This window comes from Tamandua tetradactyla, chromosome 26 (genome assembly GCF_023851605.1).
Source record: "Tamandua tetradactyla isolate mTamTet1 chromosome 26, mTamTet1.pri, whole genome shotgun sequence".
Lineage (NCBI taxonomy): Eukaryota > Metazoa > Chordata > Mammalia > Pilosa > Myrmecophagidae > Tamandua > Tamandua tetradactyla.
The window spans coordinates 19,829,488-19,849,565 of record NC_135352.1 but is presented as its reverse complement, the minus strand read 5'-3'; the positions used below and the strand labels follow the sequence as shown (position 1 = coordinate 19,849,565).

Sequence of the window (20,078 nt, the reverse complement as noted above, 5' to 3'; positions counted from 1 at the left end):
CTCAACTCTATTTGAACTCTCTCTGCCACTGATACTTTATTAACTACACTTCTTTCCCCACTTTTGGTCAGGATGGAATTGTTGATCCCATGGTGCCAGGTCTGGATTCATCCCTGGGAATCACCTCCCACGTCGCCAGGGAGACTTTCACCCCAGATGTCATATCCCACATAGCGGGGAGGACAATGATTTCACCTGCAGAGTTGGGCTTAGAGACAGTGAGGCCACATCTGAGCAACAGCAGAGATCCTCCAGAAGTAACTCTTAGGCATGCCCATAGGTAGTCTAAGCTTCTCCTCTACCTATATAAGCTTCACAAGAGTAAGCCTCATGGTCAAGGGCCTGGCCTGTTGATTTGGGTGTGTGTATTATGTAGGTATCCTTAAGGAGGGATGGAGGGAAAGATAATAAAGGCAGGAGGAGAATGGTATTCAGAAAGGATGTTAAAGCAAAGGACACAAATAATACAAATAGCAATATTTTTAAAATGGGGAAACATGAGTAAACCTGAATATATAAATCTTGACTGTATAAAATGATGACAACAACAACTAATTTTATAATATCTAAAAGAAGATAAGCAAAAACACTGGGCAACACTAATATGTATGATTGGATAGCGTGACATGAGCTGAAGCACTCGAAAGTTCTTATATTCTTCAGACTGAAGATAACGATTCTGATTAATATTTTGTTGGCAAAATGTGCATATAAAAATTCTAAGTGGATACACAGGTGGTTCAGTGGTAGAATGCTCACATTTCATGTGGGAGTTCTGATTCAATTCCCAGACTATGCCCCGCCCCCCCCCAAAAAAAAATTCTAAGCATCATAGTCAAATAAGAACTTTCTTGCTCCCCTTTTCAATCTTCCCTCCTCCAGCTTTGATCTTGGGGAGGTCAGACTCTTGTTAACAAGCTGGAGGAGGATGACCTCTCAAAGAGGGGTAAGTACCCCACTTCTTTTCCATCTCAGAGAGCAGTGGGAGAGATTTTCTCTTTAAATGATGGCTAATATGGAAATTAACATATTGGATTGGACATTACAATTTTTAAATCAGGCTGCATTTTGTTTTGTTTTGTCTTGGCTTAAAGTAGCCATAGGATTTGGTTTTACCTAAAAATTAACTGAAAAGTCAGGGGTTGCCTGCATTTTTATCCAGGGCAGAGGTAAACTTTCCTCATTGAACCAATTTTTAATGGGCAGGAGGAGACAAAGATAAAGTTCCTTTCTAATCATAACTTATGAATCCTGCTTGTTCAGAGATCCATTAAATATGTTAAAAGGTTAAGGGCATGCCCTAGGAAAAAATATTAGGATGCATAACTTTCAAATCATCAGAGAGAAAAACTGAAAAGGTTAAAATTAAACATAATTGAAAATAGGGGGAAAAACTCTGTGCAGCACACTGTGGGGTCACAATATATGTGGTAAATGTCAACTAAGTGAAAGCAGATTGTATTATTAGTGTAACAAATTCTAGATGCTCTAATAATCCACCCCAAAATGTTGGTGGCTTAAGCAAATAAAAATTTAATTCTCAGTCACATCGAAGTCCAAATTAGGTATCCCTGATTAGGCAGCTGTTCCCTAAGCAGTGACTTAGAAATCCAGATTTCTGTCCTTTAGTGGGCACTTCAGAAGTGGGTGGAATCTCATCCAAAGAAGTGGGGTTGAAAGGGTTGGTGGCAACATTTTCTAAGCTTTTGCGTGGAATGCACATCCTTCTAGTGCAGGTACCTCTCGCTTTGTCCTTTCTGACCCAGTAGTGCTGGCATTGTGGGCTCAGGAGTGCATGCCTCTTTCCTGTGCCCTGTTTACATTATGAGATGCACCGCAGGAGATGGAATTTCTGATTAGTTTCTCTCTGGGTCCAAATATTTCCCTGATTGGAGTGGGGCAGGGGGAGGTAGAACCAATTAATCCTATTGCTTTTTTACTATACTATGGTCTTTAAGATAACAGAGATAACAATAGTATTCATCAGAATTTGTTAAGTAGTAAATTTTGTTTTATGGTGTTGCTGATTTTCCCTGTAATTAAAAAATATAAAGGCAGTTGATCCAACAAAAAGAAAGGGCCTATTTGTGATAGAGCACCCTTGAGAGAAATGGGCTAGTAAGAAGAAACTATAGTTTCTAATGATAGAAAGAAAGGGGAAAACTTTTCTTAAGAAAATGGCGGTGTGCAATCTGCTTATCTTTATGGGGTTCTCAGACCTAGCTAGACTTCTTTCTTTCCCTTGAAAAAGTGCCCAAACAAGGGGCCCAGCAATATTAGTTCAGAAGGGGTCATAACCAATGTTGTCGCCATATCATTAGACATATCTAACCTAAGGGAAGAAACCTTAATACCGAGCATGGAACCAAGGCTTAGAAACAGTGCTATAAATTTTTTTGTGGTGCATTGCACTGCCAGTAAAACACTTTTTGCCATAACAATCTGTTGTCATTAATTTAGTCAGTCTATATGATAGTGTTAGGGTGATTTGAAAAAAACCATTATTTCTGTTTTTGGGCTCAAGGAAGTAGCAAGTAAATCCTTGTCCATGCCTTCTCTCAAGATGACTTTTGTTACAAAGTTTGATTTTAATTCCCATGTCTTCCTAGCCAGGGACAATCTCCTTAGTCCATCACAGCCTCATTTTAGTAATTCTTCTTTTTATTCTGCTTGTTAGAATACAGGTAGACTAGCTATAACCATTTTCAATTGAAACCAGTCTCACCAACTGTGTCTACAGAATTCTGAATTTAGTTGAGCCTCTGATTTTTGAAATTTTGTTTATTCAACTCTTATTGTCTTTTGCCTTGAGAGTTTGCTCTGGATTACGCCTTTATTGCATGCATGAGTTTCAAGTAGATTCTGATTGATAGTTTCAATTTTCCTTTGGCATTGGATGAAGTCCTTTCTGAGTTTCTCCTGGATATCATAACACATAAATTAGGAATGGGCTTCCTTAGAGAAAGAGAAACTCCCAAAGGCAGACAGACATGATCCCTTAATCTCCCTATCATCCCTTTGGAGAGGCTTGCCAAAGCCATAGCTCCTGGGGGACAATACATGGGTTTCCAGGCAGAGGAGGGAACCTCCTACCACGGGTTTCCCTTCTTCTAATGCAAACTAAAGGAAGGAGCCTTGCTAATGAGGAAATGAACAGACTGCTTGGCACCAAGTGAGGCCCTGTACAGCTTGGATTCCATTGTGTGTGCCTCTCTGCTGGGGGCAGGTGCAAGAATATTCTGCTTGTATTTGGGCCCTTGCTATGGAAGGGACGGCCTGTTAACCATAATTCAGGGATTACCGCATAAACTCACAAGATCACATTCAGATAATTCTACTTTTTGTGCCACACTCTCCTTCCCTCCTCTCCCACATCGCCAGAATATCAATAGAGGTCCAAAGTAAGAAAGACCTTATAGACAATTCTAAAGAGATCTAACTTGACCTAAAAATATGTAGGAGATATTGAAGGTGTTTTGTTTGTTTATTTTAAGAAAGGACAAGAAATAATGTTAGTGTGATAGCTTTTTAAACCTATCATCATTTAGGAATTTAATAAACATTTACTGAGCACTGTACCCACAGAGAGACACTCAACTTGAAAGCTGCGATTTTGGCAATGGCAGTGGATAAAATGGCATGAAGGGTCCAAACTTCTAAAAGGCAAATTAGAATCACTGGTGAGGTACTTTCAAACTCCAGAGGTTTCTCTCCTTCTTCTGATAAACTTTAATTAAAGGGGCTCATCTTTTTTTTTTTTTTTTTTGATGATAGCCCTGCACTAGTGAGCATCTTTTATTGCTGGGAGTCCACAGGGTACCTCAGCATAGATGAAGTTGAAAAAGAGTGAAGAACCACAAAGTTAAAAGACCATTCCTGAATATGACTTAAATGATAATTACCCCTTTCAAAAGAGTGGAAAGAAGAAATAACACAAAGTTTCTATTTAGGTAAAGTGGAAGTGATAAAATAAAACAAAAAGCTTTATTTTAAAACTTTCCCACATAAATATAATTTTCTTCTATGTATATCTCTTTCCCATAGCCTTAGGTACCTAAGCTTAACCTTCCCTCTATCCAAGTCCATATGAAGAGTTTTGTTCTTAATGTTGCTGAATTTGGGTTTCTAGATTCCTGGCATTGCTGTGAGAAAGAATTCAAGGGCACAGCACAGAGAAAGCAGGCAGAAAATTTACCAAGTATGCATGCAAAGAATGAACATATGGGCGCTCTCACAAAGAAAGAGATGAGGGACAAGAGGCCCCAGCACTGTGGGGCAATTTGCTTTTATAGATTTTTGTTCCTTTTGTAATTTTTATTAACTATTTTAGTACCCTCCCCTTTTTCCTCCTCCATTGATGATTAACCGTGGATGACTCACTCAGGTGGGATTGTTTATCCCCCAGGTACTGTTTGCTGCTGTTCTTCTCAGATATCTTTCTCTTTGTACCCTGACCACTTCTTGGAATTTGCCCTCTCCTCAGCCAGCCACTGCCCTAATTCTAACTCTGCCTCACTAATACATTTACCACATGTCAGTTAGGAAAAGCTGACCTAATCCTGAATATAAATATCATTAAGCTTGGGCACTCAATATTTGGTCCTTTTCCCCTGGGTCCAAATACAGAAAAAAAAAAAAAAAATTCCAAAATCTTATTGAAATCGTGTAAAATACAATTATTTGCATGTGCATTTTGTAAAGCTGTATTACCATTTGCCCTCAAAATTTTTAAAAAAAGTTCTGCACTAAACTGTTGATTGTTAGTCTGTTCAGCTTGATAATTTGTCCTTTGTGAATCATTCGAAGTTTTATAGATTTAAGAAAAGCCCGAAAAAGCTAAGTATTCATCCAGATTACCCCAGTGTGTAAATTGCATCCTGGGAGTGAATTAAATATGTTGAGCAGACCATTAACTTTTTGTGGCCATGTGGGGATCATTGAGAAAATGATTGCTCCAACCTCTCATACAGCACCACAGGGGCCCAATAGAGGTAGACTCTCTCCCCAACTTGCAAAATGAACTCCCTCACAGTGATTTATATGGAGAATATGGCTCATTTGCATTTTTAATGTTCTGTCAGTTAGGTGCTTACTAGCTTATTCTTTTGATTTTTTAAAGAAAGGTTAACTTTTTAGTTTCTAGTCCAAAATCACTCAAACTGGGTATGGAGAAATATTAATTCTTCCAGGTATTAATAGATATTATGAAAAACATCCTACACTCTTAAGGTATATTGGTAGAATACATATTTTAAATAGTGACCTTACATAATTTTGATTTTATAATTGGACAAAATAAAATATGAAGAAGTTCATTTGTATGCCTTGGGATTCCATTTTAATTCCTGTGTTGGAAAGTTCTAGTCTGTTCAAGTTCCTGCCTTTTAAAAGCTCTATTTCAAGAATTACGTTTTCCTTTTCCTTTAGTTAATAACCTTACCAGCAAATACCCACTAAATGATAATTATTTACTAAATAAGTGTTTGTTTTATGCTTTCCTTACCCACTATGCCAGGTATTAAAGGGATAGAAAGATGAACTGGACACAGGAAATTTTGTTTTTTTATAGGGGAAATTATGCCTTTGCATAAATAAAATTTTAATATATTAAAAAGTAAGGTTTCATAAGAAATGATAAGGAAAAAAGTGCTGCATGGCTCTAGAAGTGGTGGATGCTCATTTCTGTCACAGGAACACAGGGGAAGTTAACCTTAGGTAACTGGTGGTTGGTCAGATACAGAAAGTGAAGGAATGCAGTGGTGGCTTCATCCTCGAGGTGCTTGCCTAGTGTCTAGAAGACATTCCTAAATCATATGAGCAAAGATATCAACTGTGGGGTTCAAAATCTCCAAATTAAAGTGATATATATATAATGTATTTATTTATAGTTGAAAGACATGTGAGATTACTTACAAGTGGAATGGTCAAAGAAAAGTTTACAAACCAATGTACCTGGATTGTGAAATGGAAGAGAAGATAGGAAGAAATAGTTTCGTAGAACAATTTTCACTTATTCGATATTTCTGAATACCTACTATGTCTTTGCATGTATAGTCACACACACAAAAAATGATGAGATATATAAAACATAGTCCCTGCCCTCAAAGTATTCTCAAAGCACTAGAAGAAGTATTCCTCAAAGGGAAGTTGAGAAATACACATGTATTTGAGGGAACATAAATAATTAAACTGGAAAAATTCAAATAAAAGTTATGTTGCAAAGGACTAGCAAAGTGAATTGTGGCAGACTTCAAATTCCATGCTAGAAAATTTAAGTATAGGCTCTGAGAAGGCACTGAAAGTTTCTGAGTAGAAAATCCTGTTAAATCTAGCAGAAATCTCCTTTTTCCTCCATGAATATATTCAATTCAATAGATGTATCTCAAGCAATTATTCTGTCCTAAACACTTCAGAGAATGCAAAGATAAGTAAAATATGTCCTCTGTTATCAAGGAGCTTACTATAGAGAACTCAGCAAATGCATGCAATGAAGGAATCAAAAGTCCTGAGGGATTGAAAATAGGTGCGGTTACAACTAACCTGGGATCAGGAAAGATTTCACGGGGAACATAGAGAAAAAAATAGATTTCAAGTCAGAAATGAGTGCCGTAAACAAGGTATCCTAAGCATAATTTATTACTGAAGTAGGGATATAAAGAAAGGAAAAAGGAATAGTAGAATATAAGACCACAAATGGAAATTTGGTCATTGTAAAGGACATAGAATTTCAGCGTCATTTTGTATTTCCTTATGAGCAACGGAGAGCACTGTAGTTTTGTGATTAGAGAAAAGATATCATAGGGTGGGCCACAGTGGCTCAGCAGGCAAGAATGCTTGCCTGCCATGCCAGAGGACCTGGGTTCGATTCCTGGTGCCTGCCCATGTTAAAAAAAAAAATATATATATATATATATATATATATATATCATAAGTGTGGTTTATGAAAATCTTCAAATGGTGTCCTGTGAGGAGTAAGTGACAAGAAATGTAAAGTGCTTAGAACACTGCTTGAAATGTCAGGTGTGATATATAGTATTTTTTATTTTTATTACTGCAATCATGTTTCCAAATTTGTCTCTTGGCTTTACTTATAGTATTTTTCTCCATATAAATATTACTTTCATTTGTATATAGGTAAATTCCATCTGTTCATACACATAGGGTATCTGTTTCCATACAGATTTTTACATTTCATTTATTTATAGTTAGCTATCTCTTAGAACTTCTGGTTTTCCAGCTTGGTTAATAAGTTTCACCATCCCTTAGATTGTATAAGTAAAACTACAGTTTTATTTTTTCTCCAAAGATGTTTTTGTTACTGTTATCTTATATTTTACATTTAAATCTTTAAATGTGATAGGGAACTAAGTTTATTTTTTTCCAAATGGAGACCTAATTGGGTCAGTACATTGTTCTATAGCCCATTTTTTTCCCCTCTCAGTCAATGTAACACTACTTTCATATTCACATAAGGCTGGGGTTGAATGGTTTATTCCATTCAGTTGGTCTAGTCTCTATTCTCATCCCAATAAGATATTGATTTCATTACATGGGTTCATAATTCTTTCAGTATCTAGTAATAAAAGTCCTGTTTATTATTCTTCCTTTTAATAATCTCTTTAATGATTTTTAAGCATTTATCCTTCTGTATGAAATTTTAAAATTATTTAAATACCCAATTCCAAAAAGAATAACTTTGAAGGAAATCCAATTGGAATTGCATTACACATATAGCATAAATGAACTTTTGTGTTATCCCCCAACTGTTCTTTTTCCCACCAACCCTAGAGAACAGATGCCTTCCCTATCAGTAAAACAGTGAGCAAAACAGCATTCCTGCACATAGTAAAGTAAGCTTGATGGGCCAACTTTCAGTCCTTAATTTGAATATATACATAGCTGATCACAATGTGCCAATTCTTCAGCTCCACCTCCCTTTGTTGAAATCTTATAGGACATTGCCCTGTCTTCTGATCAGTGCAACAATTGAGCTGGGGGAGTGCTGTCTCTCCTCTCACCGCTGAGGACATGACCATATGTAAGCCCCCTAAAAAATCTGCTCATTTTTTCTCCAAGATGGCCTTGTCCTAGTCTTGCTTTGGTTTGTCATACTCCTCACAGTTTGGTGGAAGGCTGTCTTAATACACAGTGACACTACTTATAGATTAATATTGGGAGAAATAATATTATAAGATTAAATCTTACCTCCTGAGAACATTTATATCTTCCTAGTTCTTCCCGTCTCCATGGAGGAGATGGAGACCTGGGCTGGGTGTGTGTGTGAAGAAATATTAGTTTTATTTAACCAGTTTGCATATTTGAATATTTAATGCTCTAAAACCTTTACAGATTATACAGTTTATATGCAGTTCAGACTACTGAACAAAAAAGTAGGTCCCACAAATTTACTTTACATTTTTATTAGAGAAGTTCTATGTAGGTTTACAGAAAAATCATGTATGAAACACAGAAGTCCTATATACTGCTCTATTATTAACACCTTGCATTAGTGTAGTGTATTTGTTGCAGTTCATGAATGAACATTTTTATAATTGGACTTTTGTTTTATGCACATCAATATTATTTTATTGTTGTCTTCATATAAATCTTAACTCTTATGAATAATTTTTTGCATTTTAATAGCCAGCTACTCATTGTTAGTATGAAGAAAATGTATTGCTATTTGTACATTATGTATTGTATATTGTGTACTGTATACAATATTGCATATTGTATAATATGTATTGCATGTTAATTAGGCTGGGCTCAGGTGAACTCACTCATGTGACTGAAGTCTTCTCAGCATAAAATCCTTAAGGATTTTATCAGAAATAGCAGTTGTTTATATCAATTGCTTTTTCAGTATTTATTTATATTATCATGTAATTTTAATCTTTATTTGGCCATTGTAAATGTTTTTGTTATACTTTCTATACTGAGCCACCTTCATATTGTTGAATTAAGCCTACTAGTTCATAACAGCATCCTTAGATATAATGCTGAGTCCTACTTGCTAATGCTTTATTAGTAATTATTGCAATTATACTTTTAAATATAATTGATCTATTACTGATTTTATTGATTATATGTGATTTTTACATTGAAGTTTTGCTGATATTTTACAATTAATGGAGAGTTTTCCCATGTTTTTCTATGGTCTAAAAAAGTTTAAATCACATTAGAATTACCTTTTCTTTAAAGGATAAATAGACCATTCACTATGCTGAAATGATGACAGTCCTTTATGTTTGCAAATTTGTCTCCAGAGTTTCCATATGACTACTCACCATATGGAAATTATGATTCCTTTCTCGTTCCTAACTTGTCTCTTAGTGCTTTCTTTATATATTGTATTTTTATTCCTTAGTGAAGGGTAGGCGATTAGAGGGTTAGAGAGCACCCCATAGAAAAGAAATGAACTTGCAGTGCCCCATCTGGTCACAGCCCCTGGAAAGAGATGAGGTAGTTCTAGGAAGGCATTATAAATCTCAAGATCCCCAAAGCCCTGTTTGCCAGCATCTAAGGATAGTCCTGTATATCAGCTAGATAGTGCTATATAAAAACCACACCAAAAATTACAAGCTTACAACAATGACCATTTATTTATTTCATGATTCTGTTGGTTTGCAATTTAGGCTGGCCACATTGAGCAGTTTTCCTGTGTTCGTCTGGGCTCACACATTTCATGGCAGTCACCCAGGTGGCTCTGCTTCTAGGAAGTGGTTGACTGAGTGCTGGGGTTACAGGAGTGGCTTGGCCACAGACTTCATTATCCAACAGACTAGCCAAGGGACATCCCATAACAGAGCAAGTTACCAAGACCAGCATTCCAGATGCACAAGGAAAAATAATATTTATTCCTTTTATAAGGACTCTACTAATAGGATTAAGACACATCTTGATTGAGGTGGTTCACACTTAACTGAAGTAGCCTCATCAAAAGGTCCTAATTACAATGGGTTCCTCCTACAGGAATGGATTAACTGTAAGAAATGTATTTTGAGGTGTGACTACGCTCCAAGCCACCATACATATTTTGATTCATATCAAACTTTGATTTCTTTCAGGTAACTTTTCCATCACTGCTCCAAACATAAGCTTCTCATGGAGGTTCCAATCTTAGGACTTTCCTCTTGTAGTTACAAGTGCACTCTTTATATTACCCAATCCCTCTGGCTGTGTAAATGATTCAAGAAGAGACACATTCCAGAAAAAGTTCCCTTCCCTGTCTTCTTAGCTGTAAGAATGAATCCATAAGTTTCATATGCCATGTCCTTCTGAGGTCATATAGAGAAGCTTATCTGTGATAATGAAGCCAGCAGGACATAGTGGCGAGTATGAGAGACAGTGAGGAGGCCCCAGTGTTATTTGAGTTCCTGGAGCACAGGGCTCCTCCATCCAGCTCTGCCCCAGTCTTTTCTGAAGTATAGTTTCTAGTTAAATCAGAAAGTAAATTTCTCCTTTTTGCTTAACTAGTTCAGGTTGCATTTCTTTTGCGGACAACTGGGTTATTCTTGAGCAACACAATGTACATGCCAGCATGCTTTAAGTGTGAAAAAAAATTATACAATGTTTTTCCTCTCTGAGGCGGTAGTTTACTCCCCTTAAATGTATTTCCATTTAATTGGTGTTTTTCCTTTCTAAATTGGGAAAGAGATCCTGCCTTCTGCATTCAGGGTCTGCAGGAGAACAGCTTTGAGGCAGGTACCTGCTGCCTGGGGAGGGGCTGAATTGCTAAAACACTACTGCTTGATGAGGGCTTTCCAAGAATACTTACTTTCAGAGATGTTTATTTTCTGTAATATTTATCTGCCCTTGCATATAGCTGGAAAAAATGCAATACCACCTCCATGAGTGTTTACCCCTTTAGGGGATATGGTTTTGTTTTGTGGAAATTTGTTTCTGGGAGACTTTTTTCCTGTCTAGATATATTCAAGAGATGAGGCACACAGTTAATTCTGCCAAAAGGCCAAATTAAAACTACGAAACTAAAGTTTCAAAGAAGAAAGCAGGACAGTTCCTTAGATACTGTGACCTAATGCTTTTGGCATGTTATTTATTAAACAAAAATAAGACGTTTGTGGGTTTTTTTTTTTTTTTTTTTTTTTTGGTAAATAGAATGTTCGTACTGAAGACCTCAATTCTTCTCAATTTTGAAAATTTTCTTACATAATATTATTAATTGTATTGTTGGTGAATCAGATTATTTCTGTGACCTTAAATCTACATGGCTACATGTTTCATATCTTTGAACATGTACCATACTTGGTAAAACTGGAAGTTTCATATGGCATATTTTACTCCATTAAAAAATGAGGGGTGCTCAGATATAGACCCTCTCATCTATGGACATTTGATCTTTGATAAGGCAGTCAAGCCAACTCACCTGGGACAGAACAGTCTCTTCAATAATTGGTGCCTAGAGAACTGGATATCCATAAGTAAAAGAATGAAAGAAGACCCGTATCTCACACCTTATACAAAAATTAACTCAAAATGGATCAAAGATCTAAACATTAGGTCTTAAGACCATAAAACAGTTAGAGGAAAATGTTGGGAGATATCTTATGAATCTTACAACTGGAGGCGGTTTTATGGACCTTAAACCTAAAGCAAGAGCACTGAAGAAAGAAATAAATAAATGGGAGCTCCTCAAAATTAAACACTTTTGTGCATCAAAGAACTTCATCAAGAAAGTAGAAAGACAGCCTACACAATGGGAGACAATATTTGGAAACGACATATCAGATAAAGGTCTAGTATCCAGAATTTATAAAGAGATTGTTCAACTCAACAACAAAAAGACAGCCAACCCAATTACAAAATGGGAAAAAGACTTGAACAGACACCTACCAGAAGAAGAAATACGGATGGCCAAGAGGCACATGAAGAGATGCTCAATGTCCCTGGCCATTAGAGAAATGCAAATCAAAACCACAATGAGATATCATCTCACACCCACCAGAATGGCCATTATCAACAAAACAGAAAATGACAAGTGCTGGAGAGGATGCGGAGAAAGAGGCACACTTATCCACTGTTGGTGGGAATGTCAAAGGGTGCAACCACTGTGGAAGGCAGTTTGGCGGTTCCTCAAAAAGCTGAATATAGAATTGCCATACGACCCAGCAATACCATTGCTAGGTATCTACTCAAAGGACTTAAGGGCAAAGACACAAACGGACATTTGCACACCAATGTTTATAGCAGCGTTATTTACAATTGCAAAGAGATGGAAACAGCCAAAATGTCCATCAACAGACAAGTGGCTAAACAAACTGTGGTATATACATACGATGGAATATTATGCAGCTTTAAGACAGAATAAACTTATGAAGCATGTAATAACATGGATGGACCTAGAGAACATTATGCTGAGTGAGTCTAGCCAAAAACTAAAGGACAAATACTGTATGGTCCCACTGATGTGAATGGACATTCGAGAATAAACTTGAAATATGTCATTGGTAACAGAGTTCAGCAGGAGTTAGAAACAGGGTAAGACAATGGGTAATTGAAGCTGAAGGGATACAGACTGTGCAACAGGACTAGATACAAAAACTCAAAAATGGACAGCACAATAATACCTAATTGTAAAGTAATCATGTTAAAACACTGAATGAAGCTGCATCTGAGCTATAGGGTTTTTTTTGTTTTTGTTTGCTTGTTTGTTTGTTTGTTTGTTGTTGTTGTTTTTTACTATTATTACTACTTTTATTTCTTTTCTTTATATTAACATTTTATATCTTTTTCTGTTGTGTTGCTAGTTCCTCTAAACCGATGCAAATGTACTAAGAAACGATGATCATGCATCTATGTGATGATGTTAAGAATTACTGAGTGCATATGTAGAACGGTATGATTTCTAAATGTTGTGTTAATTTCTTTTTTTTCTTTCCATTAATAAAAAAATAAAAAAAATTAAAAAATTAAAAAAATTGGAAAAAAAAAAATGAGGGAATTTCATTAAAACTGAAATGGCTACAACTTTTTATGTTTCCTGTTAGTATGTTTGAACAACTCTGGGCTGTAACAAAAAAATTTGGAACCTAATTATCATGACATTAGATGTATAATAATATAGCACTATAATTGGGATACTATGATCCATAATAATAACCACCATCTAGCTATCTTTGGACTTCTTTCTTTTCTTTTATTAATTAAAAAAAAAATGAACTAACACAACATTTAGAAATCATTCCATTCTACGTATGGACTTCTATGATTGATTCTTGGGTATTCAGGTTTTATGTAAAGATTGTATGGGACAATTGTTATTTTCTCATAAAACTTTATGGGTGTGAATTTTCCATTTTCAAATTTGGTGGCTTTTTTTTTTTTTTTGCATGGGCAGGCACCGGGTATCGAGCCCGGGTCTCTGGCATGGCAGGCGAGAACTCTGCCTACTGAGCCACCATGGCCCACCCTGGTGGCTTTTTAATATTACTTTTATTGTGTTCCATTACCTTCTTGAGTAGTTTTGGGATGGTAGAAAAAATATTAAAGTAGATTAGTTGGTATCTCTGCATATCCTAAAAGCCTCTGAGAAATTTAGGCTAAATATTGATCAAGAAATACTCAGTATAAAAACAAACTTTTTGTCACTGGTTTAATCTTTTATTTCCAGAGTAACTCATTTTTTGCTTGATTGTTATTTATGTATTTGCTTGTTTATTTATTTATTTTTTCTTAATTGCTTTTTTTTTTTTGCAATCTGAAGGAACAAGCCCTTTATTTTGGACCCCTCTTTTCCTGGGATCAGAGGTTGAGGGGAGACCTTTAAACTGTTTCTTACAAAATGGAACAAAGACTCCCAGAAAAATAGATAGGCACAGGCTTGGAGATAGAGCAAAAGGATGTCACCCGCCTCAATGTGAGACAACAGTGTAGAGTTTGCCAAAGGCATAACTGGTTAGGGTTTTTAGAGATTGCTATACATTATTAAGCAGTGTCACTGCCTATGGCAAAGGACTGAGGAATGATCCATGGAGAAAAAGAAATGGATTCAAAGAGTACGGCCAGGGGAAAGAAAGTATGAGAAAAGATTTCAGACAAAATCTCTAAGGCCAGTATTTGTGCAGATTTTCTCTTTCATTCAGCCTCTAAGTGAATACATTTATTCGTGATGCTAGGCAATTTATGCCTTTGAATTCCCAGATGTTTCAATAAGGAAAAGGATGAATACTTTTAATTTTTTTTTCAGGAAGTTTGTGCAGTCTCAGATGATATACGCCTGTACTTATGGGAGCCTAGTCTAGGACATTTTTTCTGAGGGTCCTGCTTGCTCAGCATTTCAAGAATTCAGTACTACTGAATTCAGAGACAGCAGTTCAGTAGTTCTGTCACTGTTATTCTCATGGCATTGCTTCATGGTCATGGTGTCACCACTGTAGCTCCAGTCATCACTTTTGCCTTCAAAGCAGGGAGAATGGGGCACGTTCTAAGTGAGGACATTTAGAAAACTGACATAATTTGGAAGCTTTTTAAAAATCTATTCACCACGAGAACTCACTGCCCTCCCTCCTACATGGGACATGACTCCAAGTGGTGTAAATCTTCCTAGCAACATGGGATATAACTCTCATGGAATGAGCCAGGACCCGGCATCAAGGGATTGAGAGTCGCTTCTTGACCAAAAGGGGAAGAGAGAAGTGAGACAAAATAAAGTTCTAGTGGCTGAGAGATTTCAAACAGTGTCGAGCGCTTATCCTGGAGGTTATTCTTATGCATTATATAGGTATCCCATTTTGGTTTACGGTATATTGGAGTGGGTGGAGGGAAGTACCTGAAACTCTTGAGCTGTGTTCCAGTAGTCTTGATTCTTGAAGACAAGTGTGTAAGGATAAATGTCATTGATAATGTGACTGTGTGATTGTGAAATCTTGTGTCTGATTCCTCTTTTTTCCAGGGTATGGACAGATGAGTAAAAAATATATAGATAAAAATAAATAAATAAATAATGGGGGGAACAAGGGGTTTTAAAATAAATCGGATAGATGGAAATACTAGTGGTCAATGAGAGGGAGGTATAAGGTGTATGGTATGTATGAGTTTTTCTTTTTATTTCTTTTTCTGGAGTCAGGCAAATGTTCTAAAAAATGATCATGTTGATGAATACACAACATGTGATGATATTGTGAGCCATTGATTGTACACCATGTATGGAGTGTATGTGTGTAAAGATCTATCAATTAAAAACAAAATCTATTCACCAGAAAGAGAAAACTGTCCCAGAGCCTTCACCCTCTAACAGAATTTCACTGTGTTTCTTTGCCCAAAATAAGATCATGTTGCCAGCCCTTGTTGCTAAGAAAGGCTCCAAAAGTGGGGAACGAACAAGTCATGATTCCTGTATCTCAATCAGGAGGAAGCAGAACCTAATACGGAAATCTGCTAATGAATGTTGGAATGCAATATGCTTATCATATACATGCACACATACATGCACATATAATATACATTTAATCAAAGAAAGGTAGAAAACTTCATCTCAAAATAGAACACTTCATCTCAAATACTTCATTTTTATTTGACATCTGCATAATGAGAAACTTTTCTCAATTTTTTCACAGTATTCAAATTAGAATGCCTCTGAAAACAAACATGGTCCTAGACCAGGGATGGGCAAACTTTTTCTTTAAGGGCCATTTAGAAAGTCTTTAGGCTTTGCAGGCACACTGTCTCTGGCATAACTGCTCAATTCTGTCATTGTAGTGTGAAAGCAACCATAGACAATATGTAAATGAATTTCCACATGTCAGGAAATGGTATTCTTTAGATTTTTTCCAACCATTTTAAAATGTAAAAACCATTTGCTAAGGGTTGGGTTGTGTCATTCCCCCATTCCCACCCAATTTGCTGTTGTCTTTGCAATGCAAAAAAATTTATGTCATGCATTAAATATATCAATCTTTTTTATTGTTTCTATATTTTGAGTCATAATTAGAAAATAGTTTTCCCACTCCCAGATTATATAGGAAATCACTTCTATTTCTTCCAATACTTGTATGGTTTAGATTTTTAAATATAGATCTCTCATTCATTTGAAACATATTCTATTCACTCTGTCAGGTAAATATCCAATTTTATCTTCTGTCAAGTATTTATTGAGTTTTAACAACAGAGTTTCTTAAAAACCCATATTTTTTCCTTTGTACTTTGAGATGTCATCCTTATCATAAAATAATTTTCATACGTACTTGGATAAATTCAGCGCTTTTCTCTTCCATTCGTCTGCTATTCTTATATCAATACCACATTGTATTAATTATCAAAGCTTTATAATACACTTAATATCTGGTAGGAATACTTCCCCACCATTGTTTTTTTTCGAGGATTCCCTCACTGTTTTTGCCTCTCTGTTTTTTATCATGTGAATTATAAAGCCAACCTCTCTGACTCCCAGAATAAATTATCTGCATTTTCCTTTGGCCTATGCTAAAATGGTTCATCAACTGAAGAAGTCACTCTATTACAAAATTAGGATATTTTTTCACTTCTTCAAGTGTATTTTTGTGTCTTTCAATAATATTTTTAAGTTTTTCTGATATAAGTTTTACATATTCCTTATTAAATTTCTCCTAGTTTTTAAAAAATCTTTATTCTTTGTCTATAAACAAAGTTTTATCTTTCATTATATCTACTGACTAAGCAGGGCTTATAAATCGAAAGACTGTTGATTTGTGTGTATTAGCTTAATATTCTGCTACCTGTCTGAATTATCTTAATGTTTGTAACAGTTTATTTTTAATAATTCTCTAGGGATTTCTGGGTATACAATTGTATCATCTGCATGAAAAGATAGTTTTATTTTTTCATGTCAATTCTTATGCCTATAATTTTTTCCTTTGTTTAACTAAGGTTTAACTATTGTTTAATACCTTCCATATGATGTTAAATCATGATGGTGATGCTGGGCATATTTCTGAATATCCTCATTAAATAAAATAGATGCTGACTTAAGACTGATTTAGAGAGATGCTTGATAGATCGATTTATTTTCAGGCATTATCCATTTATACCCATTTTATTAAGTTTTTATTTTTCACGATTGAATTATATGAAATTCCCTTTCAAATGGAAAAGATCATATCATTTGTTCTTCTTAGACCCATTAATGTGATGGATTATATAATGGATTTCCTACACTTGGAACAGCCTTAGATTTCTGGAATATATTCTATAATTCCTGTTATATTATTTTATGTCCTATGAATTCTGTTTGCTAAAATTCTAAGATTTTTGCACCAATATGCCCAAGAAAAATTGGTCTGTGTATTTTTTAATGTATAATCTTTATCAGTTTTAAGAATCAGTATTACATAGTAGAAGAAGGCTAATCCTGAGAGATGGTTTAAAATGTTACAATAAATATAGTTTTATTTTTTCCCTTTACTTGATGATATCTTATACCCTTTGAACTAAGTGGAAGATGTATATGCCTTTTTCTCCTGGTAGCCTGCTAGATATTTTATCCACCATAAAATCACCTATGGTTTTGCAAGCCAGGACAATCCATCTCACTAATTTCCCTCAGGTCCCTAGTGGGCTACTAAGAGTTGCGCTAGTAAGAGAGCTGTGTCTCTCACAGAAGGAATGCAATATGAAGTCAGAGACTAGAAGAATGGATTTATGCACATGTCCATTCTAAATTGAACATATATCCCACATTTCATGCGCAATTTAAAGTACTGAAGGTTAGGTGTTGGCTTGCTCTTCAGATTTGCTGTGATCATTGATTCATATTTCATTATTTCCAGTTGGGAATACTCCTATGTGTTAACATGACAGAAAGTAAAATCAAGATATCAGCATTTAAAAAATTATAGACAGTTAGCAAATGCACCTGAAGTATATCCTCTTTCTTAAATTATTGCCTCAAATAAACTGCCACTTCCTTCTCATGGACGTATGCTATTTGAAATCTTGCATCTATCAATCCATGTAGAATAATCATCAATGAAGTATGTTGAATTTTAAAACTCTAGTATATTATAATCATTCATGTTTTAATTTCATTTAATTTATTTTAAAACATAAGTTCCACAAATTTTATAAATGGTGTTTCTTCCTCTTCCCAGGTGTGAGGTCTGTGTTCCATGAGAACTCTTAGTTTAAAAGTCAAACTTACATTAATTTACACACATTTTTGTAACAGAGAGACAAAAATGCAAGTTTATTGATCACATATGGGTCTTTTTTCAGCTATGCCTGAAAACAGTGTAATCACCATCTGTAGGCTCATCATGATAATAATCAACTGTTATATTGCATAAGTGTTCAATTCCAAATTGTGGATATAGTCATAAAATCAATGAGGTGATCTTAAGAAGCAAGGAGTTGCTGGGACTACTGTTAGAGGTTATTGATATCATTTCTTCATCGTCTTACTCCTGTCCATATGGTCTGTGAAAATACAATAATTGAATAAATATAAGATGATATATAGGTATAGGGGAAGGTAAAGTTAGATAGATGTCTTCTGTCCTCCTGGACTAGCTAATGCTACTGGCCAAAATGTTTGTAGTAGTGATATCCCGGGGAGGGGGAAGAGCTGTAGCTTTACACCAAAAGAACTGTCTCATAGGCAAAGTGAAAGAGCTGAGATGAAGTACTATAGCAAAGGGTACAAAATTGCTACTTCCTCACAGAAGTTCAACCCAGGAAGAGAAGATGAAACCAGGGTACAAGTTACTGAGACAGACTGGCAATCAATATTAATTTTTGCATTAAAAGACAATTGTAAAATAATAATAATAATGGATCTTGTTAAGTCCATGAAAAATAAACTCCAATTACTGTTTAATAAGTTTTAAATAGGCTTAATGAAAGTTCTAAACAGTAGTTTTTACATAAAAGCACACATTTTAAAAATGATACAGTAATATTATATTGTTCTCTAATTAAGATAAGAGTTTAATTTTTTATCCATTTATTTATTTATTTTGCATGGCAGGCTCCAGGAATCGAACCTGGGTCTCCAGCACAATAGTCGAGAATTTTTCCACTATGCCACCATTGCCCTCCCAAGACAAGATATTTTTAATCATGAAAATAACATTTTCATAAGTTAATATTTCTTTGCCTCCTGTGGTTGTTTGAAGCTGTATATACCCTGAAAAAGAAAATGTTCTTAAATTTAACTCATTCCTGAGGGTGTGGACTCATTGTAAGTAGTATCTTTTGGTGAATAGGATCTTAAATTGAGATGTGCCCACCTCATTCAGGTTAGGTCTTAATCTAATTAATTTAGTCCTTTATAAAGGATAAAAGACAGAACTAGAAAATGCCCCAGAGAAATTGAGCAAGAAAAGCCAGAGAAGTTAAAAAATATAGAAGAAGAGAGAAAACAGAATGAAACCCATAGATGGAGCAGCCAGAGCTGAGGGCAACAAAATCCAGGTGAGAAGAACCAGCAGACACCGCCACGTACCTTGCCATGTGACAGAGGAGTCTGGGATCACTGGCAGCCTGTCTTCAGGGAGAAGGTATCATCATTTTTTTAAATTACAGTTTATCTGTATTTCATTTTAAAGCCACTTAGGGCTGCCATTCATACTTATTACACCAATTCCATGTTAATAACATTATGAATATACATATTTAATATTTTTATTGAGAAATCTTCACACATACAGTCCATACATGATATACAACCAGTGGCTCACAATATCATCACATAACTGATCATTTTTAGAACATTTGAATCACTCCAGAAAAAGAAAGAAAAAGGAAAAAACTCATACCATCCCATACCCCTCACCCTTCACTCTCATTGACCACCAGTGTTTCAAATCTACCCAATTATTTTTATCCCCCACTATTATTTATTTTGTATCCTTATTGTTTTACTTATCTGTCCATAAGCTGGATAAGAGGAGCATCAGACAGAATGTTTTCACAATCATACAAACACATTGTAAAAGTCATATTGTTATAAAATCACCTTCAAGAATCAAGGCTACTGGAATACAGTGCAACAGTTTCAGGTACTTCCTCCAGGCACTCGAATACACCATAAACTAAACAAGGATAAGCATAAAAATAGCCTCCAGAATAACCTCTCAACTTCGTGT

At 35.5% G+C, this 20,078-nt stretch overlaps 1 long non-coding RNA gene across 1 annotated transcript in view; it reads left to right on the top strand.

The window, feature by feature from the left end:
- The first annotated feature begins 843 nt into the window (after window positions 1-843).
- LOC143669688 (uncharacterized) overlaps window positions 844-20,078 on the top strand; it is a 226,448-nt gene continuing 207,213 nt past the window's right edge. The window contains exon 1 of the long non-coding RNA XR_013168979.1: window positions 844-946. This is a non-coding gene — a long non-coding RNA (uncharacterized LOC143669688). The remainder of the gene's footprint in view (window positions 947-20,078) is intronic.